Genomic DNA, 12,913 nt, shown 5'->3' on the forward strand with positions numbered 1-12,913 from the left:
TTTTGCCACAGAGCCACAATCCTGCAAAATCCTCCATTTTGCAAACCACGTTTTGAAGGATTTGGGAAAGGTTAGGGTTAATCCAAGATTTAACTCTTTAACTCCAAGGAAGCTTTATCAATTCTCCAAAATCCCAACAAAAACTAATATCACATTATCTGTAACGGAAACACATGTGTTCTGAAATTCTGAATCCATCAAAGTACAATTTTATTCAGGGGCTGGGATTTTGTGGTTTCGGGATAGTTTGGGTTGGAGAACAAGGCGCACATGTGTATGCAATGTATGGGAGGGAAAGACACTAAACTAAAAGGATGTATACACAACTTATACAAAAATGGCAACTATCATGCCAATGTCAATTATGAAACTGTGTTGATTATTTTTGTAACACTGCTGTAAAAACAAAACCAAAAAAACATTACAAATGCAAACAATTATGAAAATTTTTCATAAGAAATGTACAGTGTAAATTTTCAGTTAAAAGGCAAAACAGGAGTGATCTTCCAATAGTGCACAAAATGTTCGGCATGACGATCAATACAACACTGTAAATGAACTATGGGTGATGACTATCAAAACAGCTCCACTCCATCAACTGGGAGGGAAAGTGACATTGACAAGCTTCGTGACAACTTTCACGAGACTAAACATGGACTTCTTCAAATAAAATGGTTAAGTATTGAAATCATTGCACCAATCGGCATCCTACTCAACATAGTCTTTCTCTTCACAGTCATTCGAGTGAAGTCCATGCGTACAAACATCAACATCTACTTATCCAATCTGGCTGTGGCTGACTCGCTCTTCCTTTCAAGAGACTTGCTATATGTACTGTTTATTCAGCCAATAAACTCCTTGCAAGTCGCAGCCCGGGGCGTTCGTTATATGTTAATAACGGTTTCTTATTTCTTTGTGGTTACCATAGCAGCTGAGAGATTCTGTGCAGTGCGCAATCCTCTGATACACAAAGAAAAAGCCTCTAAATCTCGAGCAGCAAAGATATCAGCAGGACTCTGGGTTCCAACAATTATCGTTGCTGTGATTCTCATATTCTTACCAATAACAGACACCGTCTTCTATGAAATAATCTTTTGGATTGCTCACCTTATCAACATTGTCTGTTTAATAGCAACTCTTGCTTTGTACATCTACATAGTAGTGAAAGTCCACAAGCAATCAGCCCTGCTGCCAAAGCGTCCCAAGCGAGCAGGCAAGGTCCTCCGTTTGATAATCATTAATACTGCTGTGTTCTTCGTTTTGAACTCACTAGAAATTGCAAGTGCAATTATTAGAATCATACGTAACAGTTATACTAGACCGGCCCAAGAGGTTGAATATCTAGAACTTGCAGAAAAACTACAAGCTCTGATTATATCTGAAGACATTCTGCAACTTATCAATAGCTCGATCAATTCCCTTGTCTACAATGCCACAAACACTGACTATCGTGATGCTGTAGTCAAGGCTTTCTCATTCCTCAAACTGTGCTGCCGTTGTTGCCCAAGACGGAATCCCAGCCAACCGTCACAGCCAGGGAAGCATATTGAGCTTCGTGTGATACCACAGGCAGAAAATGGCCAAGAGCACCGTGCTGCCAGGCCAAGCAGCAGCAAGCCACCAAGCCAAGGGCATGCACAACACACAGAGAGTCAGCAGTCACTGGACAGCTGTCAAGAACAATGTTCCAGGCAAAGCAGCAGCAAGGCATCCATGCACAGTCAGCAGCATGTTCAAGTGCATGTTGAGGTACATGCAGAACCAGCAGGGACCCCAGCACTTGCAAGTTCTCATCAGGAACAATGCTCTAGTCTGACGGACTGCAAGCCATCCATGCAAGGGGAACAGTGTGTACATCCAGAACCAGCAGAGAGCCAGCAGTCACTTGCAAGTACTCGGGAACAATGTCCCGGGCTGACTGGTACCGAGCCATCAGCACAAGGGCAGCAGTATGCACATCCTGAACCAGAAGGGAGTCAATCGTTCGAAAGTTGTCAAGAACAATGTTTTCTGGTAACTGATGAGTGCAAGCCATCCACGTAGGGGGAGCTGTGTAGTGTTTAAACTGTAGAGCAGATTTAAGGCTTTTTCATACATTTACTTCACTGAAATGCCAAGGAGATTTGATGTCAAGAAATATTGAAAGCATAAGATGCTGGAGTTCAAATGTATTTTAGTAAAAGCAGATTGCCAATACCTGAACCTGCCATGACATCAGTAATGTGCAGGCCCATAGCAGATTGCAACCAACTATCAGTGAAGCGAACAGCTGGAACTCATTCAATGTATGTATGCAAGTGGTTCAAAAATTACAAATCCCACTAGGGCCTATGTTAAAGCTATAGTCCATCATTTGTAATTAGTGCATTTTGTTCGTTTGAAGCAACAAAAGTGTTCAAAATCTAATGAAGGATACTGAGCAACTAACCTGATGAAGTTTCAGCTAAGCTTCAGCTGTACATTCCGAGAAAACCAGCATTCTAAGATCTCAATTTCAAATCAAAAGTTACTGAATCATGTTTTGAATTGCAGCTATACGCGGCGTCGCGCACTGATCCGACGAATTATAACAACCGCGCGCGCGTGTGCGTCGTTCCAATACTTGTGCGCGCTGCGCTGAATAACAAAACGAACTACTAATTTAAATTTTCCAACGGTGCTTCTTAAGAATCACCCTCGGAAATGCCTTCTTTCGTTGATTACTTCAAAATGACAGCTTCCCAGAAAGAATAATTTCACAGGGAGTTTAGTTCCCTTACTATCTTTCAACCAAGTTTGTTTTTCAACAGTAATTACGCCAGTTACTTTTCGGACGGCTGCCAATGATGGACTATAGCTTTAATTGTTACTTTAATGAGCTTTTCGTGTATGTTTAAAAGAACAATTTTTTTTATTACTTTTTCAGTGTGAAAATATACACATATTGGCACTAACATATATGATACACCCGACATTTTTCCACTGTAAATATGTAATTTTTTAGGTGCCTTTGAAACATATTTCAGTTTTTGATTTTATGAAATCCACCTCTGCATTTTAAGTCTTAGGATGCAAGTTGATTACTATAGTAAATTGAAAAATGTTGACCTCCACTTCCGTTCATTGGGTGAAGTGGGTGAATTCAAACACGGGAGTCTGTGGCTAGACTAGTCAGTGTTTGGTACCAAGATGTTCACATGAAAAGTGAATGTGAACTGGCAGATAATTGTACATAATCTGTGTAGCACCACTAGTCTGTTGTATTACATTATGAGCTCCATGTCTGTATGATGTTTAAATGCAAAGCAATATTCTAATATTTCTTTTAGATGGACTCAAGGGTACTTCGAATTTGGGAAATTGAAAAAATCAATGCTGTAAAATATGAATGTCATTGTAAAGTAAGCATCATACAAGATGTATCTTAATTTGCACAGTATCCAAGGAATTGCTGCTTTTTATATGTTCATCAAAGCTGCGATTTCCTTGTGTAATTTAAAACTCTAAACACAAATAATACAGAAATCGGTGTTTGGGCTCTTTTTGGTCAGCAAAGGGGATGACAAGGGTTTATGTCTTTTGTGGATTGTTTCTTTCTTTTCAATAATTAATTCCTGACAGACATATTAGACAATGCACAATATGTACACCTGTCAATCTTTCTGTGTTGCATTCTGATTGGTTGGAATTGATCAGCATTAGCTACTAATAGGCCACGCCCCTCGACAGCTGATCCAATCAAACATGAAAGCTGATCTACGTCTTTTGCAAAAAGGAAACTTCAGAGGAAATACTTACCTTTGTAAGCGCCAAGCCGGAAACCAACAGTGTTATCTGTCAATAAAAATAATAAGACATGAAACTGAAACGTTTGCACAATTTATCCAGGGCCAAGTTTCACGAAGACACGACAAGAAATTAGGGGACATCTGAGAAAAAAATTCCTGAAACCTTCTGTTGCGGTGTTCATAACAAGCACATTGTATAAAAATGCTACGTCCATTCCAGGCAATGTGCACTTTTAATTTAATGATGCAGTGCCTTGAACACCAATACTGGTGGATAGGTGTGCTCTATCCTTTAAAAAAAACCAAGAAAAGAAACGTTTTTATGTCAAATTTTACTTTCATTTAAGAGTGCCTAGGGTTACTCTTTGCTTATTTCAGAACTAATTCAACTTCTTTGTAAAGCAATGTTGACAGGATTCAACGAGCAGCATTTTCCCCTAACACATGATGATGCCATTGCCCATCCCCCACTGCCCTGGCCAAAACATGGTAAGGGTGGGGATAAATCCCCCACCCCCTGGTGTTCATGCCATGAGACCCAGTTTGCCAGTAAGTCCAGGGACAGTTGGTCTCAATCTACCCCTGAATGAGAGAGTTTCTATAAGCAGGGGGATGGGGTTCACATCCCACCAATGACACTTCAGAGTTGCCCAGAAATCATCCAATCCAAAGGATGCAGTACAAACATGAACAGATTGGATATAAATAAAAGTGAATGTGAGTTTAACTCACCGATGCCATCTACACTCTTGCCCATGGTAAACTCACACTTTTTGTGTATAATACTGGCTGTGAGTGGGGACACAACAATGAAAATGAAGGAACAAATGCAGCCTGACTTTTATTCAGTTCTCATGTGGTTGACTGTTTCCCAACCCTATCAGAATTTACAATGACCAGGAACCAGTCTACTCAGCAGGCGGGTCTCATAGTGTGCAAATACAACCAAAAAGAACTTTTTTCAGAGGGTTGCATACAGATGACTAAACTGGCAAAACAAGTACAAGTACTTTTTCCCTTAAAAAAGACATAGCAGTTGAAAAATTCATCAGCAGAAGAAAACATTGTTGAGGACAGGTAGCACCGACTTTTAAAAATGAAAATTGTCTTTTTGTTGTTATCTACCATACAAAGATCCGCATACATGAACAATGTGAATTCTACTTTCCATAATCAGTAACATGAACAAATTTAAACCAACTGGTTGGTGATTTTTGTGATTTCAAAAAAAAAAAATTAAAAAAAATCAGATTTATTTGATTTAAAATCAGATTTTTGAGTGGTCGGGCACAACCCGACCACTCTTTGGATTTGTTGCGATTAATTTTTTTTTTTTTTTTTTTCTGGGCAATACTTCTCCGTGGGTTTTCTCTTAAACAGTACATGGTATGAACTATGATTGGAGACTCGGACTTGGACTCGACGTTGGTGACCTGACTACAACACTGGTACTTGGTCAAAGAGTCCACTGTACCCACCAGGTAATTCTGAGTTGACCACCCCAGGGTAGACAGGCAAAGGCCCCCATGAGGTGACGACATGAAGCTTGTCCCTCAGCTCAGGATGGGCCTTCATCTGTAAGGCCAGGGTGTTGGAGTCGATGCTTGTACCGTCTGCTGTCTTATTAAGGATCATCTGGATGGACTTCAGATGGGAACCTGGGCTGGATAAAAAAAATTACGAGATGTAAATTATCTTTTTTATATTGGATTTTTGTTTGCCCTTCACCGACATATTTTGTTAACACTGTACACTTAGTGTTGTTCGAAGGCTTAGGTGGGACTCAACTAATGATCTCCTACACAAACAAAGTTGGGTTAAGCGCTGATACATCAGACTCCAAACCACCAGCTTGCCACAGCAAGCTCAGTGGTCGAGTGGTTAATGCATCTGCACTAGGAAGCAGAAGATTGGGGGTTCGTGTCCAACCAGAAGTAAGCTTGTTGATTTTTTTCTTGCAAACCCTTTGACAAAACTCAATGTGTACAGTGTTTGTAAAATACTTCAGGGAAGGGCAACAAAAAGTACATAAATGAAAAGAATAGCAATAAATAAATGGATGAAAACCACTTGCACTGAAGTTGATTCCTACTTTCTGATTCACATTTTCAAATTTCACAATCATCCACATAGAATTGAGATGCGGACCAATGCAAATGAGTCTTCACAGATGTTTGTCTTACCTGACTGGATAATTTTATCAAAGAAACTGGCCTTGGTCTCTCCTATCTTTTCGAGTTTTCAATGGGTAATCCCGAATCCGCTCAGTGAATGGGCGACGTTGTAGGCCCAAACAGATCCACGTAGGTCCTCAAACACTTTATATCTATCACTGAAACATAAACAATGCAATTATTGAAACATTTACATAGTATCAGGTGCGTGGGGGGGGGGGGGATGTCAGGCGAAGAAAAGGGGTTGGGGATTACATTCCCACCCCCCCCCAATTTGTTTTAGACAAACACACTTTCCCCTTCCCAATTGTCACATTTGTGGAAGACAGTGTTCTAGTGAAGAATTGCAGTTTGCAGTAACACCGTGTAGGCATGTAGAGTCTCTTTTGGGAAGATGTGTGGTTCTGAAAAGAACCAACCGGTTCTTTCAGAGCCACATATCTTCCTTCTACATAGTGGTACCACAAACCTTTACTAAATCCTGCCACCACGTAGTTAGACCAAGTAGTTAGCCCTTGCAAATTGTCTTGCAAAGATGTTCCATCAACAAAACTGAGAATATGACAATGTCAACTTGATTGTCAGGCAAGGCAGAGACTGATTGCAAATGACAACAACCCCAGAAAGTGAAAAAAAACTCTGATCAGATGACAACCAACATTCGCCCAGGAAAGGAAAAAAAGGCAACTGATGAACAGAAATCAAATCGTGATTTGTGAATAAAAACTTCCATTTGACTTCATTCCTTATCAGATCAAATTGAATATCAAACAGAAGGGAAGTACAGAATTGTTGTATGGGTAAATAAATCAACATCCAAGGGAAGAACACAATTCATTTTGGGAAAAAAAGACAGCATGGATTGATAGAAAAGAAAATCTCCTCTTTTTTGCTGTTGTCTACATCTACCTTTGTACATAGTAAAATTAGTGCTTTAAAGATGTTTTGAGTGAATGTTACTTCCATCGTCAGTAACATGATCAAATTGAAACCAACTACCAACTACCTGCTCCTCTGTCCAATCACATCTACATACTGTCATTATCCCCAAAGCCATTTTCACGATGTATTCATCAAGTTCATTCCCACGTGACCGGTTGAACCAACTACAGGACGAGTCAAAAAGAAAGTGACCAAATTTGAAAAAAATGTTTAAAATATTTGGCTCGTTCTATGTTAATAAAAAAAAAACACGGATAAAGTACATCTTATTGACTATTAACTGTGAAAATTTCACTTAAATTGCATACTCTATTCCCAATTCATGTCTATTTCTATAAAATGATCCCAAAACTTGGCTGTCCACCACTTATCAATTACCGTGCTGTGAACTGATAATACATGTTCCCATTGAGGACAATGAAACATCCATCGTTTTCCCACCTCCATGAATGAACGAGAACTTACAAAGGAAAATATACAAAAATCACCATCAGTATTTCGAAGACAAAAGAGAGTTGACTTGTTTCTCATATTCAAAACACACAACCTGATAGTAACAATTGTCTTGATTTCAATCATTACAATTTCATTTGTATTTGAATGCTTGTGTGTAATCTGTAATTCTCACTTAGCTCATTTAGCTTGAAATATTATCGCATTCCTTGGACAGCTACACAAATGGGTTCTTTTTAGTAAAACATGCATAACTTTGGATGGCATGGATCAATGTTAGTGATTGTGTTTTTTTTCAGATGAGTGGAAGAACATGCTCTTTTAAGACATACTTCTTTGGTGTATCTAATTTGATTGCTTTGTAAGAAAAAACAAATTTTGAGTGCGGGTCACTTTCTTTTTAACTCACCCTGTGTAAACACAATGTGAACATGCATCTCTCACACACTAAACTTAATTGTCTTCATTTTCTATCATCCTCTTTTTTTCTGTCTTTTCTTCTTGTAGCCCTCACATTGAGTGGCATTTATGCCTTGTGAAGGGACGACTTGCATAAATAAAAACAATTACATGTACACAATACGCATGTTTAATCAGGAGCCAATTATTAAAACTGAAACAAATTCAATTCTCAGATTTCATGTCAGTGCAAGTAGTGAAACTGACTTACATGCATCTGCTTTGGTTTAGGAACTGATACCACAAGATAGTCACATGCATTAAAATCGGACAGAAATGTTGGGGGGAAACAGAGAAAAAAGAACAAGAAACTTTCTGTTTCAATTGCTCAATGTCTTACAATCCCTGTAAGTATAAATCTGGAGTGATCTTGAAATAGAAAAGAACATTCTTTGCTGCTTCTGAATAAAATGTAGCTCACGGAGCTCAATGCGACATTGTGCATGAACTATGGGTGATGGCTACCAAAACAGCTCCACTCCATCAACTGGGTGGAACACTGAAGTTGAAAAGCATCTTGAGAACCTTTACATGAGTGAAGAAAGAACTAATCAAATATTATGGTTAAGTGCTGAAATCATTGCTCCAATCGGCCTCTGCTTAAACTTTGTCTTTCTCTTCACAGTCATTCGAGTGAAGTCCATGCGTACAATCATCAACATCTACTTATCCAATCTGGCTGTGGCTAACTCCCTCTACCTTATGACTTTCTTCATACTTGCACTGTTTTCACCTATAGAGTACAACTTATTGGTCAACAATGCAATATCAAGTGTCCAATACACGTTCATCGCAACTTCTAATTTCTTTGTGGTTACCATAGCAGCTGAGAGATTCTCTGCAGTGCGTAATCCTCTGGCATTCAAGGAAAAAGCCTCTAAATCTCGAGCAGCAAAGGTATCAGCAGGACTCTGGGTGCCAACAATTATTGTTGGTGTGATTCTGATTTTCTTACCATTAACAGACGCTGTCTTCACTAAAGTCATCTTTGGGATTCTTTCCATTATCAACGTTGCCTCTTTGATAGCAACTCTTGCTTTGTACATTTATGTAGTAGTGAAAGTATGCAAGCAATCAGCCCTGTTGCCAAACCGTCCCAAGCGAGCAGGCAAGGTCCTCTGCATGGTTATCATCAATACTGCTGTTTTCTTCATTCTGAACTCACTGTACACTGCAGAGGCAATTATGACAATTCATGTACTTGTAGTGGCATCAAAGTATACTTCAACTGGTCAGATTGTTGCCAATCTGGAACTTGGAGAGATAATATTTATTCTGACTACATGCATTATAATTTTGCAACTGATCAATAGCTCAATTAATTCCTTAGTCTACAGTGCCACAAACACTGACTTTCGTGAAGCTGTAGTCAAGGCTTTCTCATTTCTGAAACTGTGTTGTCGTTGCTGCCCAAGACGGAATCCCAGCCGACCATCGCAGCCAGGGAAGCAGATTGAGCTTCATGTGATTCCACAGGCAGAAAATGACCAAGAGCACCGTGCTGCCAGGCCAAGCAGCAGCAAGCCACCAAGCCAAAGGCATGCACAACACACAGCAAGTCAGCAGTCACTGGACAGCTGTCAAGAACAAAGTTCCAGGCCAAGCAGCAGCAAGGCATCCATGCACAGTCAGCAGCATGTTCAAGTGCATGTTGAGGTACATGCAGAACCAGCAGGGACCCCAGCGATTGTAAGTTCCTATCAGGAACAATGCTCTAGTCTGACTGACTGCAAGCCATCCATGCAAGGGGAACAGTGTGTACATCCAGAACCAGCAGAGAGCCAGCAGTCACTTGCAAGTACTCAGGAACAATGTCCTGGGCTGACTGGCACTGAGCCATCAGCACAAGGGCAGCAGTATGCACATCCAGAACCAGAAGGGAGTCAATCTTTGGAAAGTTGTCAGGAAAAATGTTCTCTGGTACCTGATGAGTGCAAGCTATCCATGTAAGGGCAGCAATGTGCAGAGTCAATGTGCTTTTGAACTTGCTGTCGTGTTTAAACTGTACAGCAGATTTAAGGCTGTTTCATACATCTTCTTCATTGGAATGCAATGCCAAGTACATTTGATGACATCGAGAAACATTCACAGCACATTATGCTGGAGTTGAAATGTAATTTACTTCAGCGAATTGCCAATACATGACATCAGTAATGTGCAGGCCTGCCCAGAGCAGATTGCAACCAACTATCAGTAAAGGGAACAGCTGGTATTCATGCAATGTATGTATGTAAATGGTTCAGAAATTAACAAATCCCAAATAATTTAATTGTTATCTGAATCAAATTGTTGTTCGTGTTTAAAGGTAGAGTAGATCATTTGCAGCTATCCAAAAAGTAACTGACAAAATTATTGTTAAAAGGCTTTTGGTTTTAATGGCACTAAACTCCTTGTGATATCATTCTTTCTGGCATGCTGTCATTTTGAAGGAAACAATGAAAGAAAGTTATTTCCAACGATGCATCAAGTTAGTTCACGTAGTTGGTTTGTAAATTCGGTGAATCCATGAATATGTGCGCGCAAGCGTTGACACAATGCACACGCACACTAGGTTGCTATTATACGTCAGTTCAGTGCATGACATCGCGTGGCTGCAATTGACTGAATGAGAATGTGTCCCTGAAGCTGAATTCGGACGCAATATAAAACATGACTCAGCAACTTTTGAATTGAACCTGAGATCCTAGAATATAATTTTGGAATATACTGCATTCACAGAGCTAAAACTTCATCGTGTTAGTTGTGAAGCACCCGTTTTTAGATTTTGAGCACTTTTGTTGCTTCAAACGAAAAAAAATGCACAAATGACAAATGATCTACCCTTCCTTTAAATGAGCAAGTTTGTTACTTTTTTTCAGTGTGAAAATATACATGTATTGGTACTTACATATGGATAACCCATAAATTATACAGAAAATCCCAAAGCTGTAAAGTGTAAAATACCTAAATCAACATCACAGCAACATTAGAAACAATTGTGAACATGTGCACGGGCATTGCAAAAAAGTGTGCGTAAAATGTGGCAAACACAGGGCTAGGATATTTCATGTTTTAGTGAAATTCATTTGACAGCCTTTTGATTCTGTTATGAACAAACCTTGACAAATCCCAAGCATGGAGCACAATACATACATACTCCTAAAAAGGCACAAACTGCAAGGTTATCGTTTTTGAGGCTTCAATATTTAATAGGGAGCAAACTCACCGCAAATCCAAAGTGTCTTGGGAGGTTTTGGATCTCAATCTTGAAGATCTCTGAGGTGAAGTGCTGTTGCGTCAGATAGTGATAAGGATCCGTTATGGCAGCGCCAGTCACCGGTACGTCAGAGGTGCTGGTGGAATGGTTATCTTGTGGGTCAAGACCTGATGCACAAATGAACAGATTAAACAATTGATATGGCTAGAGCTATATTGTCTAGGTCTCCACCCAAAACAATTACATGGAAACAATCTGACAATAGCTGTGTAATCTTTAAATGTTTTGCTCAAATAAGTCGGGGTATAACAGGGGCCAGGAATCACCTTAGATTGCACTACAGAGCATCTATAATCCAAAATTTCCCGCGCTCGCATAGTTCTCTGAGCAAATGTTCCAACAATGTGCCACCCATCTTAAAAAATCCTGGATCCGCGCATGATTATCATTATCGAGGGTTGAATGTTTAGGGAGTAAACTCACCCAAATCCAAAATGTCTTGGGAGGTTTAGGATCCCAACCTTGAAGATCTCTGAGGTGAAGTGCTGTTGTGTCAGATAGTGATAAGGATCTGTTATGGCAGCGCCAGTCACTGGTACGTCAGAGGTGCTGGTGGAATGGTTATCTTGTGGGTCAAGACCTGATGCACAAATGAACAGATTAAAAAAAATTGATATGGCTAAAGCTATATTTTCTTGGTCTTCACCCAAAACAATTACATGGGAACAATCTGACAATAGCCGTAGCCATAGCTCTAGAAGCCCGTTTCAGACACAGCCTAAGTAACAGATCAACAAAGTTGCAAGTTATGCATTAGGAGCATCTGATTCCAAATGTATACCAATCTTTGTGCATACATGTTGCACAATGTAGCCTTGGTCAAGGCGCTAGTTGTTATTCATCCGGCCGTAACGCGGTAAACGATATCTTCGCTAGCGCTATGCATGCAGTCATATGTCTATGCATGCAGTGCATTAAAAATACAGCGCGAACAGCGACCTTACGCGGCCACTATTTTTATGCAAATCAGTTGGACCCAATCTAGTGCCTTGGTTCAATCGTCCATGTGAGGTTTTGGGGGTGGTGCTCATTATGTTAATAGCCTTAGCTGACCTTAAATGTCGTTTTCTTATTGGTCTATCGTTGCGTGGAAACTTGCAGAGTGAAACGTGGCACCGTACATAATCCATACACGTACACGTTGTGTGTCTCTGCACACGGCACCAATGCACAAAAACTGTGGTCCCTGTCACGTCCGCAAAAGGCGAATGCCTGCAAATAATTTGATGACGTCCAGATTTACCAAGGTGTGATTGGACACTCCACATATTAGCCCCGCCTACACTTATCTGTATTCACATACGAGATCGTGCGCTAGAAATCCAGCGCAAAATAAAGAAAAACAGAAGCTTTTGCCGACGATTGAACCAAGGCGCTAGATTTGGTCCAACTGATTTGCATAGAAATGGTGGCCGCGTGAGGTCGCTGATCACGCTGTACTTAGCACCGCATGCATAGCGCTAGCGAGGATATCGTTTACCGCGCTACGGCCGGGATTAATAACAACTAGCGCCTTGACCAAGGCTATGCACAATGTGGTTAATTTTATTTGAAGACCAAATAAAGTGCTGTTGTTTTGTTCGAAGTTTCTTGAAAAACCCTTTAGCAAGGAGAAATGCATATATATAATATACGAGACCATTGTAGGCTTTAGATGTACAGTATGGGATTTAAGTCTGGTGGATCAAAGGTGTCTTCACAGCTACTAGCTGGAAAAAAATGTAGTTGATAGTTAAAGTCAGCATTTTGTACTCCACTTCTGTCCATAGAATGTGCAAGTTGACCTCAAAAACCTAGGTGATTTTACTAGGTTTATCCAGTCAAGGGCAAAGAATGGGTTCTGAATAAGAACCAAATCATTC

The 12,913-nt window shown here is 40.1% G+C and overlaps 1 pseudogene; it reads left to right on the top strand.

The window, feature by feature from the left end:
* The first annotated feature begins 561 nt into the window (after nucleotides 1-561).
* Nucleotides 562-9,831, top strand: LOC119743337 (annotated as a pseudogene).
* Nucleotides 9,832-12,913: the final 3,082 nt, after the last annotated feature.

The sequence above is a fragment of the Patiria miniata genome, unplaced genomic scaffold (genome assembly GCF_015706575.1).
Source record: "Patiria miniata isolate m_02_andy unplaced genomic scaffold, ASM1570657v1 HiC_scaffold_6, whole genome shotgun sequence".
NCBI classification, from domain to species: Eukaryota; Metazoa; Echinodermata; class Asteroidea; order Valvatida; family Asterinidae; genus Patiria; species Patiria miniata.